The following is an 18,535-nucleotide window of genomic DNA, read 5'->3' on the forward strand; positions in this document are numbered from 1 at the left end:
AAACCAAAGCTGGAGCATCACAATCCCAGACTTTAACCTGTATTGCAAGGCTGTAATCATCAAGACAGTATGGTATTGGCACAAAAGCAGACACGTTGACCAATGGTATAGAATATAGAACCCAGAAATGGATCCACAAATATATAGCCAACTAATCTTCGACAAACCAGGTAAGAGTATCCAATGGAAAAAAGACAGTCTTGTTAGCAAATTGTGCTGGGAGAACTGGACAGCAACATGCAGAAGAATGAACCTGGACCACTTGTTTACACCATACACAAAAATAAATTCAAAATGGATGAAAGATATAAATGTGAGACAGGAAACCATCAAAATCCTACAGGAGAAAACAAGCAACAACTTCTTTGACCTCGACCACAGCAACTTCTTACTTGACATGTATCCCGAGACAAGGGGAATAAAAGCAAAAATGAACCATTGGGACCTCATCAAGACAAAAAGCCTCTGCACAGCAAAGGAACCAATCAACAAAACTAAAAGGCAACTGACAGAATGGGAGAAGATATTTGCAAATGACATATTTTTATCTAATATAAAATCTATAAAGAATTTCTGAAACTCAACCCCCAAAAAACAAATAATCCAGTGAAGCAATGGGCAGAAGACATGAATAGACACTTTTCAAAAGAAGACATACTGATGGGCAAACAGACATGTGAAAAGATGCTCAGCATCACTCATCATCAGGGAAATACAAATCAAAACCACAATGAGACACCATCTCACACAGGTCAAAGTGGCTAAATGAACAATTCAGGAACAACAGATGTTGGAGAGAATGTTGAGAAAGGGGAATCCTCTTGCACTGTTGGTGGAAATTCAACTGGTGCAGTCACTCTAGAAAACAGTGTGGAGGTTCCTCAAAAAATTAAAAATAGAATAACCCTATGACTCCACAATTGCACTACTAAGAATTTATCCAAAGGATACAGGAGTGCTGATTCAAAAGGGCACATGCACCCAAATATTTATAGCAGTGCCATCAACAATAGCTAAATTATGGAAAGAACCCAAATGTCCATCAACTGATGAATGGATAAAGAAGATGTGGTATTTATATATAATGGAATACTACTTGGCGATGAAAAAGAATGAAATCTTGCCATTTGCAACAATATAGATTGAACTGGAGGGTATTATGCTAAGTGAAATAAGTCAGAGAAAGACAGATATCACATTGATTTCACTCATATATGGAATTTGAGAAACTTAACAGATGATCATAGGGAAAAGGAAGGAAAAATAAGATAAAAACCAAGAGGGAGACAAACCATAAGGGATTCTTTCTTTTTTCTTTCATAGTTTATTGTCAAGTTGGTTTCCATGTAACACCCAGTGCTCATCCCAACAAATTCCCTCCTCCATGCCCATCACCCCCCTTCCCCTCTTCCCCACCCTCATCAGCCCTCAGTTTGTTCTCAGTATTTAAGAGTCTCTTATGGTTTGCCTCCCTGCCTCTCCCCAACTATTTCCCCACTTCTCCTCCCCCATGGTCCTCTGTTAAGTTTCTCCTGTCCTACTTATAAGTGAAAACATATGGTATCTCATAAGGGATTCTTAAATACAGAGAACAAACTGAGGGTTGATAGGGGTGGGGAAAATGGGTGATGGGCATTAAGGAACACACTTGTTGGGATGAGCACTGGATGTTATATATATGTGATGAATAACTGGATTCTACTCCTGAAGCCAAGACTACACTGTATGTTAGCTAACTTGAGAATAAAAAAAATCACAGTGAGGGGCACCTGGGTGGCTTAGTCGGTTAAGCGTCCGACTTTCGCTTAGGTCACGATCTCGTGGTTCGTGGGTTCGAGCCCCGTGTCGGGCTCTGTACCGACTGCCAGCTCAGAGCCTGGAGCCTGTTTCAGAGTCTGTGACTCCCTCTCTCTCTGACCCTCCCCTGCTCGCACTGTCTCTCTCTCTCTCTCCTAGAAATAAATAAAACATTAAAAATTAAAAAAAAAAATCACAGTGAGATACCACTTTAGTCCACTGGTATAGTCGTAATAAAAAAAGATATGGGCACCTGGGTGGCTCAGTCAGTCAAGCATCTGACTCGACTTTGGCTCAGGTCATGATCTCACAGTTCGTAAGTTTGAGCCTTGCATCGGGCTCTGTACCAATGGTATAGAACCTGCTTGGGATTCTGTCTCCCTCTCTCTCTTCCCCTTCCCTGCTTGCTCTCTATCTCTCTAAAAAAAATAAACTTAAAAAAAATAAAAGACAATGACAAGTGTTGTCAAGGACATGAAGAAATTGAAATCCTCATACATTGCTAGTTGGAGTATAAAAAGTTTAACTTCATTGGAAACTGTTTGGAAGTTCCTCAAGAAGTTAAGCATAAGTGACCATATGACTCAGCAATACCACTCTTAGATATATTAAAAATACCCATGAATCAAAAACATATGTCCACACAAAACTTCGCATACACATGTTCATAGCAGCATTATTCATAAAAGCCAAAAAGTGGAAACAGCCCAAACATCCATCAGCTGATGAATGGATAAACAAAATGTTGTATATTGATACAATGGAATATTACTCAGCCATAAAAATGAATGAAGTTCTTATACATACTGCAGCATGGAGGAGCCTTGAAAACATTATGCTAAGTGAAAGAAGCCAGACACAAAAAGGACAAATATTGTGTGGTTGCATTTATATGAAATGTCCAGAATAGGCAAATCTATGGAGACAGAAAATAGAATAGTGGTTGTCAGAGGCTGGAGGAGGGAGTAAGGAATGGAGAGTGACTGGATGGATATGGGGTTTCTCTTGGGGTAGTAAAAATGTTCTGGAATTAGGAAGTAGTGATGGTTGCACAACCTTGTAAATATACTTAAAAACATTGAATTGAAAGCATACATCCAAACAAAAACCTGTACATGGATTTTCATACCAGTATTATTTGGATATTGCAATAGCCAAAAAGCAGAACCAACTCAAATATCCACCAACATGATGGGTGAATAAACAAAATGTATATTCATACAATACAGTATTATTCATTAATAAAACTATAAAACACAAATGAAAGAAATTAAAGCAGACACAATTAAATGGAAAGATATCCTACATCCATGGATCAGAAGTATTAGATGGTAAAATGTACATACTACCCAAAGTGATCTACAGATTTAATGCATCCAACCCCATCATCATTTTTTACAAAAATTGAGAAACAATCCTAAAATTCATATGGAACCACAAAAAACTCCAAGTAAACAAAGTAATCTTAGTAAGAAGGAAAAGGCTGGAGACATTATACTTTCTGATTTCAAAATATATTATGAAGTGATAGTAATAAAAACAGTATGGTATTAGCATAAAAACAGACATGTAGAACAATGGAAGAGAATATAGCGTCTAGAAACCCATGTATATATAGTCAACTAATCTTCAACAAGGCTGCCAAGACCATTCAATGGGGAAAGTCTCTTCAAAAAACAGCGCTGGGAAAACTGGATATCCACATGTAAAAGAATGAAATTGGACCCTTGTCTTACACAACACACAAACTTAACTAAAAATAGATCAAAGATTTAAAGAAGATCTGAAACTCTAGAGCTCCTAGAAGAAAAAATAGGGGAAAAGCTTCTTGACATTGGTTTTGGCTATGATTTCTTGGATATGACACCAAACTTACAGCCAGCAAAAGGAAATAGACAAGTGGGATTATGTAAAACTAAAGAGCTCTGTAGAACAAATGAAGCAACCAACAAAGTAAAGGACATCCTATGGATTGGGAGAAGAATCTTTGCAGGCTATACATCTGATAAAGGATTAATATCCTCAAAAGGATATTGAGTTATATCCTATAACTCAATAACAAAAAATCTGAAATAACCTGGTGAAAAAATGAGGAAAGGATCTGAAGAGACATTTTCCCAAAGAAAACATACAAATGGCCAACAGGTATATGAAAGGGTGCTCAACATCACTACTCATCAGTTAAATACAAATCAAAACCCCAATGAGATAACACCTCATACCTATTCTCAGAAATAAATAAAATATTTAAAAAATTAATTATAAAAAAGTAACCTACAGGATGGTAGAAAACATTTGCAAATCATGTATTTAATAAGGGGCTCCTATCCAGAATATATAAAGAACTCCTACAACCAAACAACAAAAGAACAACACAATTTAAAAATGGACAAAGAATTTTTTTAAATTTTTTAAAATGTTTTTTATTTATTTCCAGGAGAGAGAGAGAGAGACAGCGTGAGCAGGGGAGGGTCAGAGAGAGAGGGAGTCACAGACTCTGAAACAGGCTCCAGGCTCTGAGCTGGCAGTCAGCACAAAGCCCGACGCGGGGCTCGAACCCACGAACCGCGAGATCATGACCTAAGCGAAAGTTGGACGCTTAACCGACTAAGCCACCCAGGCACCCCATAATTTGAATAAATGTTTCTCAAAGATAATATACAAATGTCCAAGAAGCATATGAAAAGATGCTCAACATCATTAGTTATTAGGGAAATGCAAATAAAAACTACAATAAGATATCACCTCACATCCATCAGGATGGCCACTATAAAAAAAAAACAACAAAATAACATATGTTGACAGAGATACTGGATACAGAAAGATTGGAGATACGGAGAAATTGGAACCTTTGTGCGCTGTTGGTAGGAACACAAAACAGTGCAGCTGCTACTGAAAACGATGGTGTTTTTCCTCAAAAAATTAAAAATAGCATTACTTTATGATCCTGCAATCCCACGTCTGAGTATAGACTCAGAAGAACTGAAAGGAGGAGCTCACTCTCATGGAAATATTTACACACTCAATGGTCATAGCATCATTATTCACAATAGCCAAGAGGCTGAAGCAATACAAGTGTCCATCGATGGATGAATCAATAAACAAAATATGGTCTATATATACAGTGGATTATTCAGCCTTAAAAAGGAAGGAAATGCTTGAATGACTATGTTGTACACATGAAAATAAAATGACACTGTATGTTAACTCTGCTGGAATTAAAATAAAACATTTAATTTAAAAAAGGAAGGAAATCCTATCACATGCTACAACATGAGTGAATTTTGAGGTCATTAGGCTAAGTGAAAATAAACAAGTCACAAGAAGACAAACATATACAGTATGATTCTGTCTGTATGAGATATCTGAAATAGTCAAATACACAGAAACAAAGTAAAAGGGTGTTTGCCAGGGGTTGAGGGGAGGGGAAAATGGATAAAATTTTAGTTTTGCAAGATGGACAAGTTCTGAACATTGGTTGCACAACAGTGGGAATATAGTTAATGCCTCTGAACAGTGCACTTAGAAAAGGTTAAGATGGTATATTTTGTGTCGTGAGGTTTTTTTTAAATCACAATTAAAAAGTTTAAAACGGAAATGATGGAAATGCTACGTCACATAACAGGCAGCAAACTCAAGGGTTAATTAGCCACTCAAGAGCTGGTACAGGTTTCTGTTGTAAATAAGTTTAAGAAAGCTTTAAGCAAAATTATAAGTGATAACATGAAAATAAACTTCTTTTAAAGTTTATTTATTTATTTAGAGAGAGAACACGAGCAGAGGAGGGGCAGAGAAAGGGAAAGAGAGAGAATCCCAAGCAGGCACCGCAATGCCAGCATGGAGCCCAATGTGGGGCTTGGACCCATGAGCCATGAGATCATGACCTGAGCTGAAACCAAGAGTTGGACACTTAGCCGACTGAGCCACCCAGGCACCCCTTAAAATGAATTTTTAATAGAATTTGGGATGTTTTGGTGACACTCCAGATCTTTAAAAAGATCATTAAATAGAGGATAATAGGCTGTCAAACAACCTGGGTTTTTTCTTTGTTTTGTTTTTTGTTTTGTTTTTTGTTTTTTTAGTGTTCATTCTTGGGACAGAGAGAGACAAAAAGAGAGGGAGACACAGAATCCAAAGCAGATTCCAGGCTCTGCGGGGCTCGAATTCACAAACCGTGAGATCATGACTTGAGCCAAAGTTGGACACTTAACCTACTGAGCCACCCAGGCGCCCCAAACAGCTTAGCTTCTGGTGCATGGAAAAAAGAGACTTCTGACCTGGATGGAGCACAGCTCTGATTGAGTTAGACTATTACTATGTTCCAAAAAAATCAAAAGTCTACAGTGTGCTTCTCTAATCATTTGCGTAAATAATATTACTTTAATGTGAGTCTTTTGAAGCAAAGTGGTAGCACACAGAAGTTTGTGAAACAGCCAAACCCAAGCACGTGCTATAGACTTCAAATACTGAAAGGACCCCTTTTCATTATTTTATGGTTCTATATTTTCATGGCAGATGTTGACATTTTACCATTGTTCCAGAATCAAATGTCAAGTTATTCCTGTTCAGAATTTTCCATTTACATTTTCAAAGAATTCCATGTGCAGCTGTATTTCTAAGTGAACTCTCTGCTTGCAAAAGCCCGGCGTTTCTAAACAGGTTTGTAAATAGGTTTGAAGGAGGACATGCAAGCACTGGAGACCTGCCTGGGTTAATTAATTCTCTTTTCAGGCATTAGAACCTACACAAGTAAGCCAGCTGGAGGTGAATGTTCCCTTTGAAAGAGATAATTATATGCTTTACCAATTGTTTGCTTTTCCACATCTCTCCCAGTCAGATTCCCCAGAATTCATAAACTAAGTATCAGGAGAGATTTTTTTTTTTTTTTTTTTACCTCCTGGGAAACTGAACGTGTAGATGAGCTGAGATAATAATTGTGGATAATACAGATAGTTTGACGGTCTGGATGATGCATACAAATAATTATAAAGAGGGGGCTGTGGGCTTCTGCTAAGCCTCGCAGCTAGAAACTGCTATGGCTTTGTGAATTGGTAATTATGCTTCCATTCACATTTTCTTTCTTTTGTTAGTTATAAGGTGCTCTTCCTCCAGATTGCACACTATCCACTTTCTTCCCAGCAGAATGCTGTGGGAAATAGCTCTCTGTACCACTCGGGTGTGTAAAAGCAAAGGGACCCGGCCCCTTCCCATCCCCAGCGGAGAGCACACACCACCCCTCCCCTCTGCCACCCCGGCAGCTGGGGGAGGTTAGGAAGGGCTTGGATGGGCTGGCAGCCCACTGCTCTCCTGCCCTTCACTCCTCCAAAGCCCACTGCACCCCGAAGGTGGCTTCCCAGTGCACTTTGTGAGGCAAACCCAAGTGTTCACTCTTCTTTTCTGGTGAGGATTCAAGTTGACCCGGCCCGCTCCTTGCAGTGGCCTGCGGCTAGAGAGGCAGTTCTGTGTTCCAGGCCACTTATGAGGACAGCGGCATGGACTGCCGTGCCAATTTGAGTCTTGCTGCTACTGGTCTTGTCTTTACAGCTGTTTAGAAAATGACCTGTAAAGGCTAGCATTCTCACGTGCGTCTCTCCTGCTGTGCCTAAAATCTTGTTTGTTCGATGCTGCTGGGGTAATGGAGTTTTATAAAGATAAAGGACTACAGTTCCTTAATGGTTTTCCTCTTCCAGCATTATCTGCGCCCAGGGAAAGAGTGTTTGAGGAACAGGTCAAGAAGGACCTTTGCTTCCCTTGCAGGAATGGAAGAGGACCAGAGGGGGTTGTCTGGTAGCAAGCACCTAATTGAGACACAAGTTAGCAGCTTTCTCCACAGTAAAAGCAGCAGGGACAAAGGAACAGGTGACTCTGCTGACCTGCTCACAGCAGTTTCAGCTTCACAGATCAGTGCCCCAGGCTCCTGTAGATTTCCTTCCTCGTTTCACCAGCACTGCCGTGTTAGTGCCCCTACACAGGCAAGGAGCTTGCGGTGACTAATGTCTCCTCCCCATCTTGCTGTTCAGGAGGAGGGTGTGGCGTGGCTCAAAAAAAAAAAAAATAGATCCACAAAGTCTCCAGACTCGCTCATTGGGATGGGAGTTAGTCCAGAGGGAGACAAAGTGGGAGGCCCTGGCAGGGGCCTCTGGCATTGGTCCACAACGGGGCAGATGAGGGGTGAAAGCTGGGCTGCCCTGTTCACACTGGTTCCTTCATGGGCTCCTCACCCTGTGGGTCCCATCCTACTGCTTGATGGTAGGACTGGAGGCCTGGAGTTCCTGATGGGCCCCCTTTCTCTTGCTGTTCTCTGGCCACACGCAAGGAGTGTCTATGGAAAGGGGAATTGGGCATGACTGAATCCTGCCTTAATTAGAAGACTGAAAGGTCTTCTAAAGATTCAAAGAAGATTTGGGGGGATAGGAGCCCAAAGAGTGATGCTGTCTATGTTGATTTGGAGCAAGAGAGAAGCTAGTCTGTATAGTTTTCCCTGTTAACACCAGCATCTCCTTCATAGGCCTCTACTGCCCTGGGCCTATAAGTCTTAGCCATCTTGTTTCCTCTCCTTGCGCGAGACTGAAAACGAGTGGCTGCATTAGTGCTTTTACAGAGCTTGGGGACTGGAAACACCATCAGATTTTCCAGTTTCCTACAGCAGAATCTATTTATTTTTTACAAGTTTCTTTCTTTTGAGAGAGAGCAAGCAGGGGAGGGGCAGAGAGAGAGGGGGACAGAGGATGAAAAGTGGGCTCCACGCTGATAGCAGACAGCCCGACAAGGGGCTGGAACTCCTGAACTGTGAGCTCATGACCTGAGCTGGCAAGACACTTAACTGGCTGAGTCACCCAGGTGCCCCCAACATGATCTATTTCTGATAGAAACAAGCATGCAGTGGCTGCAAGGGTGCTGGAAGGCGGCCCAAAAGGAGAGCTGGGGGTGGAGGTGGGGGGCTCTGGTATGTGTCTATAGAGAGGAAGTAGTGGCAGAGGAAAAGCTGCTGCCCTGGGAATTCTAGAACCTCTGCTGCCCTGTGCCTGCACCTGTGGGCTTGGGATATCTCTCCTTTCTCTATTTTTGTGGAAATAAACCTTTAATTTGAGAAGAATTTCAGATGCACAGAGAAGTTGGAGAAGGAAGTACAGGGAACTCCTTTGTAGGCCACACCCAGTTTCTACTGTTGTAAACATCTTACACTGGGATGGTCATAATGAATCAAAATTGATACATTGTTCTTAACAGAACTCTACACTTTATTCGGATTTCATTGATTTTTGCCTAATATCCTCTGTCTGTTTCAGGACCCCATCAAGGCTACCGCTTGTATGAGCTTGGTTGGGCTGCCATAACAAAATGCCACAGATGGGGCGTGTGTGTGTGTGTGTGTGTGTGTGTGTGTGTGTGTATAAAAACCAGAAATGTGTTTTCTCACAGGACTGCAAGCTGGAAGTCCAAGATCAAAATGGCAGCCAGTTTGGTTTCTCCAGAGGCCTCTCTCCTTGGCTTACAGATGGACCATCTTCTCTCTGTGTCCTCACATGGCCTTTAGTTGGTGCACATGTCACTCCTGGTGTCTCTTCCTCTTCTTATAAAGACACCAGTCCTTATGGTGGGCCCCACCCTCATGACTTCATTTAACCCGAATTACTTCTTAAAGGCCTTATATCCAAATACAGTCACATTGAGGTTACTAACTCAGCATATGAATTTGGGGTGGGGAACACAATTCAGTTCACAACACCACTTTTCTCTTTTTCATAGGTTGAGATGGAGCAGCTGTGTTTCTGCCTTCACAGAGGTTTGGGAGGAGCTACTATCAGCTTTTCCATTTTTTCCAGAAGTTTTTTCTGTGTTAAGAAGGAAAAAAAGCAGGGTGGTCACTTTAAGGTAAATAGATCATGATAGCTCCTTCCCTTTTTGGTAGTGGAAGGCTGCTTAGATATAAATTTAGATGACAGACTCAGGCAGGTACCACTGCTTATCAGTCTGTAGTCTTTAAAAATTTTTTTAAGTTTATTTATTTTGAGAGAGAGAGAGAGAGAGAGCACAAGCAGGGGAGGGATGGAGAGAGAGGGAGAGAGAGAATTCCATGCAGGCTCTGCACTGTCATTGCAGAGCCTGATGCAAGGCTTGAACCCATGAACCGTGAGATCATGACCTGAACTAAAATCAAGAGTTGGATGCTTAACTGACTGAGCCACCCAGGTGCCCCCAGTCTGCAGTATTTGAGAAACATTGGTGAAAAAGGACCTTCCATGTTCACACTAGATCTTTCTTCCCTGGTCTTGCTGCTCTCTGCCTCTGGTCCTACGCTTCAGATGGATGCGTGACACTGCAGTTTTGAGAACATTGCTGGTAGCCCCTTTATAGAACTAGAGGTCTCAAGGTTACAATGGCCATGATGTTTTCTCTCACCCAGTTTATGTCCCAAGAAAAGAATGTGTGGAGAGAAGGTCTAAAAGTGTTCCTCAAGGGAGTAATACCAGTAAAATGGCAGAGTGAGGACCTCTGAAATATCTCTTCTGCATCAAATAATAAGAAAACTATAGGGGCATCTGGGGGGCTTAGTTGGCTGAGTGTCTGACTCTTGATTTGGGCTCAGGTCATGATCTCATGGTTGTGAGATCAAGCCCTGCGTTGGGCTCCGTGCTGGGTGTGGAGCCTGCTTAAGCTTCTCTCGCACCCTCTGCCCCTCCACTCACTGTCTCTAAATAAAAAAGAAAAGAAAACTGTAAAAAAATGTCAGGTGGTACACAGACACACACACTCACACACACACAGGAATATGGTTCATCTGTAAAAAGAATAAAATCTTGCCATTCGCAATGATGTGGGTAGAGCTAGAGAGTATACTGCTAAGCAAAATAAGTCAGTCAGAGAAAACCAAATACCATATGACCCCACTCATATGTGAAATTTAAGAAACAAAACAAATGAGGAAAGGAAAAAAGAGAGAGACAAACAAACAGACAATTAACTATAGAGAACAAACTGAAGTTACCAGAGGGAAGGTGGGTGGGGGGATAGGGAAAAGGGGGATTATTAAGAAAATTTTAAAAATCTGTGTAGGAAAAAAATCCCACAAAGGAGTATAGGAGACAGTGGTACACATAATAAAATGAAAGAAAATGCTGGAAAAAAGTCAGAATTAACTTTTTCAGACCTTTGGACCTTAACCAAATATTTGCAGCAATCAAGGAGTGTTTATACAAGAAAAAATGCCTAACTAGGTAAGAACAGTGAGCTCTGTGGTCTTTTAACGTGCTTTAGTCCCATCCCCTACTCTGCAGCTCTCTGGTAGCCTTGAAAAACAACAGCTCAACTTCTCATCTTGGCAGCCAACAGAGGGAGCAAACCCAGTATGGAGCTCTTTCAAAGATTCATTCCCAAAGAATGATCTGTCTGGTGGCTCGCTGGAAGACCCCACTCACAAGGGTGTCTGTATTTGACCAGACTCAGAGCTTACTTAGTGTTAAAAACTCTTCCCCATGAGGCATTTGTCAAAAGCAATTTGTGAGGTAATTATTTAATTTCCTGGCTGTCTGGGAAGGTGATAACAGTTTTGGAAAACAACAAGCTAACCAAAAAACTTTTAAAATAAAGCTAGGAAATGAGATGTCCATAGAGGTTTTGCAAAGCTCTCTGATACATTCCTGGGAATCTAGGAGGCCATGTGCATGCTCAGGGTTGTTCATATACTCAGGAAGGACCCGAGAAGGCCCTAAGCTCTCACCTCTGGCTGACTCGAGGCTCTGCTAAAGCAGAAAGTGAAGGCTAAAGGAGAGTTTTAAATTGCTTGCCGGAGCATTGAATGTGGGCTCCAACACACACACAGAGCCTCTCAGCAAAGATTCATAGGCTTATTGGTTTCAGTAGTTTAAAGAAATTCCTTTCCAATGGATAACTGATCATGAAGCCAGCTGAGCAGAAGTTTTTAATGGTCACACATGACAAAGAATACAGACTTCACAGAATTACTTCAGGAAAACCCCTAAACAAGCAGCAACAATTACAACAGACAGCAACAACAACTTCATCTGGGAAGGGGAGAAAATTTGATTTCCAAAGTTTTTACATTATATTACTTAAAATGCCCAGTTTTCAGCAAAATATTATAAGATAAGCAAAGAAATGAGAAACTATGGTCCATACACAGGATAAAAAGCAATAAACAGAAACTAACTGAGGAAGCCCAGACATTAGACTTACTAGACAAAGATTTTAACTCAGTCAGTTACAATATGTTCAAAGAACTAAAGTAAACGATGTCAGAAGAACTAAAAGAAAGTACACAAATGCCATTTCATTAAATAAAGCACATTAAGAGAAATTATAAAAATGGAAAAAGAGAATGAAATCTTGCCATTGTGACAACATGGATGGACCTAGAGGTTATTATGCTAAGTGAAATAAGTCAGACAGAGAAAGACAAATACCAAATGATTTCATTTATATGCATCCAAAAACCCCAAACATATAGCAGAAACAAATCCATAAATACAAAAAACAACTAATTGTTGCCATATGGAGGGAAGTAGGGGGATGGGCAGCATGGTTGAGGGGGAGTGGGAGATAGAGGCTTCTATTTACAGAATGAATAAGTCACGGGGATGAAAGGTACAGCACAGGGAATATACTCTATGGTGTTTTGATAGCATTGTATGGTGACAGATGGTAGCTATACTTGTGAGCACAGTGGAACATATAGAGTTGTTGAATCACTGTGATGCACACCTGAAAGTAATGTAACATTGCACATCAACTCTACTTTGATTTATTAAAAAAATAATTAAATGGGGGTGCCTGGCTGGCTCTGTCAGTAGAGCATGTGACTTGATCTTGATTTGATTGGGCATAGAGATTACTTTAAAAAAAATAAATAAATAGGAGCTCAGTTATTAAGAATCTGACTTTGGTCATGCTCTCACAGTTTGTGAATTTGAGCCCCACTTTGGGTAAGCATGAGCCCTGCTTCGGGTAAAACATGAGTCCTGGGTGAGCCTCACTTCTTTCTTTCTCTCTCTCTTTCTCTCTCTCTCTCTGCCCCTCATGAGGTTCTCTCTCTTTCTCTCTCTCTCTCTCTGTGTCTCTCTCTATGCCCCTCACTCACTTGTGCCCTTTCTCTCTTTCTAAAAAACATAAATAAAAATAAATAAATTAATTCAAAGAAGAACCAAATGAAAATTCTGGAGTTGAAAAAGACAGTAACTGAAATGAAAAATTCCCTAGAGGGCCTTAAAGTATATTTGATCAGAGAACTTGGAGATAGGTCAATTAAAATTATCCAGTCTGAGGGACAAGAAGAAAACCGAATGAAAAATAAGCACAGCCTCAGAGACCTATGGACACCACCAAATGTACCACCATTTGCATAATGAGAGTCCCAGAAGAAAAGGAGAGAGCAAAAGGCAGAAAGACTATTGGAAGAAATAATGGCCAAAAACCTTGGAAAAATCTGATGAAAAATATTAATTTGCACACCCAACAAGCTCAACAAACTCTAATTTGATTAAACTCAAAGAGATCCTCACCCAGGCACATCAGAGTCAAACTACTGAAAGATAAAACCAAATGAGATTTTTACAAACAGCAAGAAAAAGGTGATCTAAAACATAGCAAGGGACCCCCGATAAGATGAACAGTGACTTAGCGTAAGAAACCACGGAGGCCATATTACCTGTGTGAAGGCGGTAGCACAGCATATTCAATATGCTGGAAGAAATAGTCCATCGACCAAGAATTCCAAATACATCAAAACTATACTCTGTAAAAGAAGCAGCAATTAGGACATTCCCAAGTGAATAAAAACAAAGAATTCTTCACTAGCAGCCCTGCCTTCCAAGAAATACTAAAGGGCGTTCTTCAGGTTGACATGAAAGGACACTAGACAGTAACTTGAATCCACATGAAGAAATAAAGAGCCTCAGTCGAGTTAGCTCCATAGATAAACATAAAGGACAGTATCTGTGTATCTTTCCTGTAACTTGTTTTTCTCCTCTCTGATTTAAAAGACAGCTGCATAAAGCAGTAATTATAAATCTGTGTTCATGGGTTTATAATGTATAAAGACATAAAGCAAAAAGAGAGAGCGAATGGAGTTTCATGAGAGCAAAGTTTCTGTAGACTATTACAATTAAGTTGATATTAATATGAACTAGATTGTTATAAATTAAGATGTTCATTGTAATCACCAGAGCAACCACTGAGAAAATAATTTAGCATCATTATGCCAACCAGACAATGCTAGGTGACTTTCTTTATATCTGCCTGGAGCCTGGTTTGCCTTCCCCTTTCGTTTCCTGTGTTTTTCCGCCAGTGCTGCTAAGTTTGAACCTTTATAGAGCTGGGGGTATGGAGCGAGGGAGACATTGTTCATTCTGCTGTATGCATATCTGATGTAAAGGGACTCATTATGCCCAATTTTGTATTAGTCACTGCCTAATTTCATCTGAAGAAAATTGAAGTGAAAATAATTCTTTTGCGGAATTTTCTTTGATTGGTGAGGCAGTCCTGTCTGGAGGGGTTGCCCTTCTGGGCCCTCCACCTCAGTCAGGGTGGCCACGTGCAGGCCACGTGCCGGCCACATGCAAACTGTGTGCCTAGAGTATATCTAAAGTCTATGCATGTCTGTGAATGTTGGCATTCATTTGAAGGAGGCTGGAGACAAAAGAAGGATTTTCAGAGACAGTATCTCTATAAGGTGCCCACTGAGTCTCAGTACAGCTTTGAAGGATACAATGAGTTGAAAAATAGAGGAGTCTGGACCTTTCTGTGTAGCTACTTCTTCATGGGCTTCAGCTGCTTTGTGCTGACAACCTTAGTTGATCTCTTCCCATTTTATGTCCTGTTTTGCATTTGAGTTGCCTCTTTCCCCTCCCTCAGATGCTAGGGTAGACTTTGGTGTTTTGTTCCCTCTAAAAAATGCACTTTTTACACCAAGCCTGAAATACTCACATACTGCCCTACATTTTAAGAGAAAGGAGAAATTTTGGTTGTGTTCTTTCCTTTTCTTCCCTCTCTGCTTTCCCCCCTTCTCTTCAGGCTCAGGAGGACGTCTCAGTCCCTAGAACAGGCTGGGGCCCAGATTTAGGCCGTCAGGCACTTTGTCAGGGTTGTGAGGCTCTGAACAGAGCGATGGGGGAATCACACTGGGATTAGATAGGGCCAGAGACAACCAGGAAGCAGGTAATGTTTGCAAGTATTTGATGTAAAGCCTTTTTCTTCTTTTTGTTTTTCTTTCTGTTGCAAAGGCCAGACCAGCAGGCAAAGTAGCCAATCAGCTTTGGGCAAAGGAGTGATCAGTATCTCTGCCCAAAGCTGTGGGAGGCACCACGGGACAGCTGGGTTACTGTCACATCGAGGAATACGGTTAGATAACACGAGAAGTCAAGGCAGGCTGACTACCACCCTTGGAAAGTAGAAAACTGTTAACAGGTACTCAAGTCTGGAGGTGACTAAGATTTCAGTCCCTAGAAGTGGAACCAGTATGGCTGGTTTTGTGGGATCAGGGTACTAGGTAGGATGCCAGAGTGAGGGCTTAGGGTCAGGGAGGAGACATAGTTCCAGTGACCGAACGAGGGTGCAAGGAGGGCCTAGACCTCAGGATAGCGTGTGTGCCGCACAGTAAAAGCACAACTTTGCAGCTGTTCTTTCATCATGAGTTTCCACCACGTGCCAGATGCAGGCCCTGTGCGAGGTGCTGGGTATGTAATGACGAATAGGACAGGGCCATCCCAGATTTGGAAAGTTGGGGAATCAAAATGGCCTCAGCTCTACCACTAGCTGTGGGACCTTGGGCAAGTCACAAAACTACCCCATGATGCCATTTTCTCAGCTGTGAAATGTTTTGAGAAATGTGAATTCTCAGTTTGGTTGGAAGGAGCAGAGGTTTGGTAGGCTAGGGACTGGTTTGGAAGAGGCTTTCACACAACAGGCAGAGTTTGTTTTTCTCCATTTTATTATGAAAACTTTCAAACATGTAAGACAGTTAAAAGAAGGGTAAACACCAGATGGCCGGCACCTAGATCCTATAGTGGTTAACATTCTGCTATGTTTGCTTTATCTACCCATCCTTCCACCCAACAATTAAAGTCAGTTGCAGACATCAGTACGCTTCATCCGTAACTGCTTCAGCATGCATATCATTAACTGGAATTCACTGTTTATTTATGGTATTTTTTGGTTCTGAGGTAAGCCTTATATACAGAAACACCCACAAATCTCGAGTATACTGAGTTATTGCAAATGAATACATGTAACCCAAACCAGAATATAGAACATTTCCTTCACTCCAGAGAGTTCCCTAATGCTTCTATCTAGCCAATCCCTGCTCCACCCACCCTGTATTAGTTTCCTAGGGCTAATGAAACAAATTATTATAAACTGGATTGCTTAATACAACAGAAACTTATTCTGTCACAGTTCTGGAGTCTACAAATCCAAAATCAAGGTGTTTGCAGGGCCATGCTCACTCTGAAATCTCTAGGGAAGAATCTACTCCATTTCTTTCTTTCAGCCTCAGGTGTTACTGGAAATCTTTGGTGTTCCTTGACTTAGAGACACATCACTTGAATCTCTATTTCTCTCACCACATGGTACTCTCCTTGTATGCATCCGTTTCCATCTCTCTTATAAAGGACGATTGGATTAGGGCCCATTGTAACGACATATTTTATTTATCTTTATTTTTAGAGAGAGAGAGTGTATGAGCAGGGGAGAGAGGGAGAGAATGTTAAGTGGGCTCCACGCGAACATGGGGCTCAATCCCACCACCCTGGCATCATGACCTGAGCCAAACTCAAGAGTCAGACACCCAACTGACTGAGCCACCCAGGCGCCCCTAATGACATTATGTAAACTTGATTTTATTTGCAAAGACTCTATTTCCAGATAAGGTCACATTCACTGGTATTGATTAGAACTTCATCATATCTTTTGGAGAGACATAATTCAACCCATAACATACCCCCAGTTGCAACTGCTGTTCTGATTTTTTCCACCACTGATTTTGCCTATTCTAGAATTTCATATAAATGGAATCATGTAATATATATATATATATATTGTTTTGTGTCTTGCTTCTCTCACTCAGCATGTTTTTATAATTCATCTATGCTGATGTGTGTATCAGCTCTTAATTCCTTTTGATTGTTGAGTAGTATTCCACTATATGGTTGTACCACAGTTTGTTTATCAGTTCTTCTGTTGATGGATGCTTGGGGACCGTTTCCAGGTTTTAAATTTCTTTAACATTTTATATTATTTTTTGAGAGACAGAGCACAAGCAGAGGAGGGGCAGAGAGAGAGGGAGACACAGAATCTGACGCAGGCTCCAGGCTCTGAACTGTCAGCATGGAGCCCAACGCGGGGCTTGAACCCACAGACGTGAGATCACGACCTGCGCCAAAGTTGGATGCTCAACCAACTGAGGCACCCAGGTGCCCCTGTTTCTAGTATTTTAGTTATCAAAAATAAAGTTGCAGGGGCGCCTGACTGGCTTGGTCTGTAGAGCACAGGACTCTTGATCACAGTGTCATGAGTTTGAGTCCCACATGGGGTGTAGAGTTTACTTAAAAAATAAATAAATAAAATAATAAAAAAGCATAAATCTTACAAAAAATAAAAATAAAGTTGCTATGAACACTGATAATCACCCCTTTTTGTAGACATGTGATTTCTTTTCTCTTGAGTATAAGCCTAGGAGTGGAATTTCTGGATGGTGGAGAAGAAGGAAGGAGGGGAGGGAGGGAGGAAGAAAAGGAAGAAGGGAAAGAGTGGGGAAGGAATTCCACTTTATTTTTTTAATTTATTTTTAAATTTTTTAAGTTTACCTCTCTCTCCTCACCTCCCCTGCTTGTGCTCTCTCTCTCAAAATTAAACATTTAATAAATAAATAAAAATAAATAAATAATTGGGCCACAAGTGCAGGACTTGCAGCAAGTTGATGTTGAGTCTTACGATGTTGGGGTTAAGCTTCCTGAAACGCTGCCGACAAAGTTGTGTCTGGGGCCAGCACTGAGCCTGGAGCTGGGATCAAACTGATGTCCCAGCTATGGGTAGAGGAGGCCTATCGAGACTGGAATCGGGCCCTTGGAGATAACCTTAGTGCGTTGCCCCGGAATGAAGATTCATTTGTCTTCAGCTATGCCTGTTCCATCAGCGCCCTCCTAATTTTTATGGTTACTGCCTGCAGTGACTGCCATGTGTTTCAGGTTTGTTTTTTGAAACATCATTTGCTATTTCTGGGTCGAAGCCCTATTTTTAAACCAAAGGTCCTGGAGGCTTACACTAAATCATATTGTGGTTTCCAAATGTCTTATTAGTGGCCGTGTTCTTAGAGAAGAAAGCAGCAGATGAAATTGAGTAGAAGCGAAGAGTCCAGTTCCCTAGGAAATATTTCTTGGTGCTACCTGGCCACACTGGAGGAAAGCGATTGGGATGGCTAGCCTCAGCCGCTGGCTGGGATCCAGTTGCTTGACTGCAGCCAGCCCTTGCTGCAGACCGTGTTTGGTTCCTGTGTCTCCCAGTGGCATTCCTCTGACTCTCCTCCTGGATGTATTCCAAGTGGGTATCTCTCTTGCTCTTAATGAGTTTCAGGGAAGAAGATTCCACAGCCTCCTTTGACAGCTTATATTACAGTGCTTTATAATATTGTCAAGCAGTGCCTTTCTATTTCCACTACACCTCATTTCCTCTTTTTCTGAATTAGTGACAATAGAGCTGAGGCTGCCACTGCCTTCTCCCATGGCAG

At 41.3% G+C, this 18,535-nt stretch overlaps 1 pseudogene; it reads right to left on the reverse strand.

Annotated features, from left to right (window-relative positions):
- Positions 1-18,317, reverse strand: part of LOC120236829 — a 30,527-nt pseudogene extending 12,210 nt beyond the window's left edge.
- Positions 18,318-18,535: the final 218 nt, after the last annotated feature.

This window comes from Hyaena hyaena, unplaced genomic scaffold (assembly GCF_003009895.1).
Source record: "Hyaena hyaena isolate Hyena2069 unplaced genomic scaffold, ASM300989v1 scaffold_162, whole genome shotgun sequence".
Lineage (NCBI taxonomy): Eukaryota > Metazoa > Chordata > Mammalia > Carnivora > Hyaenidae > Hyaena > Hyaena hyaena.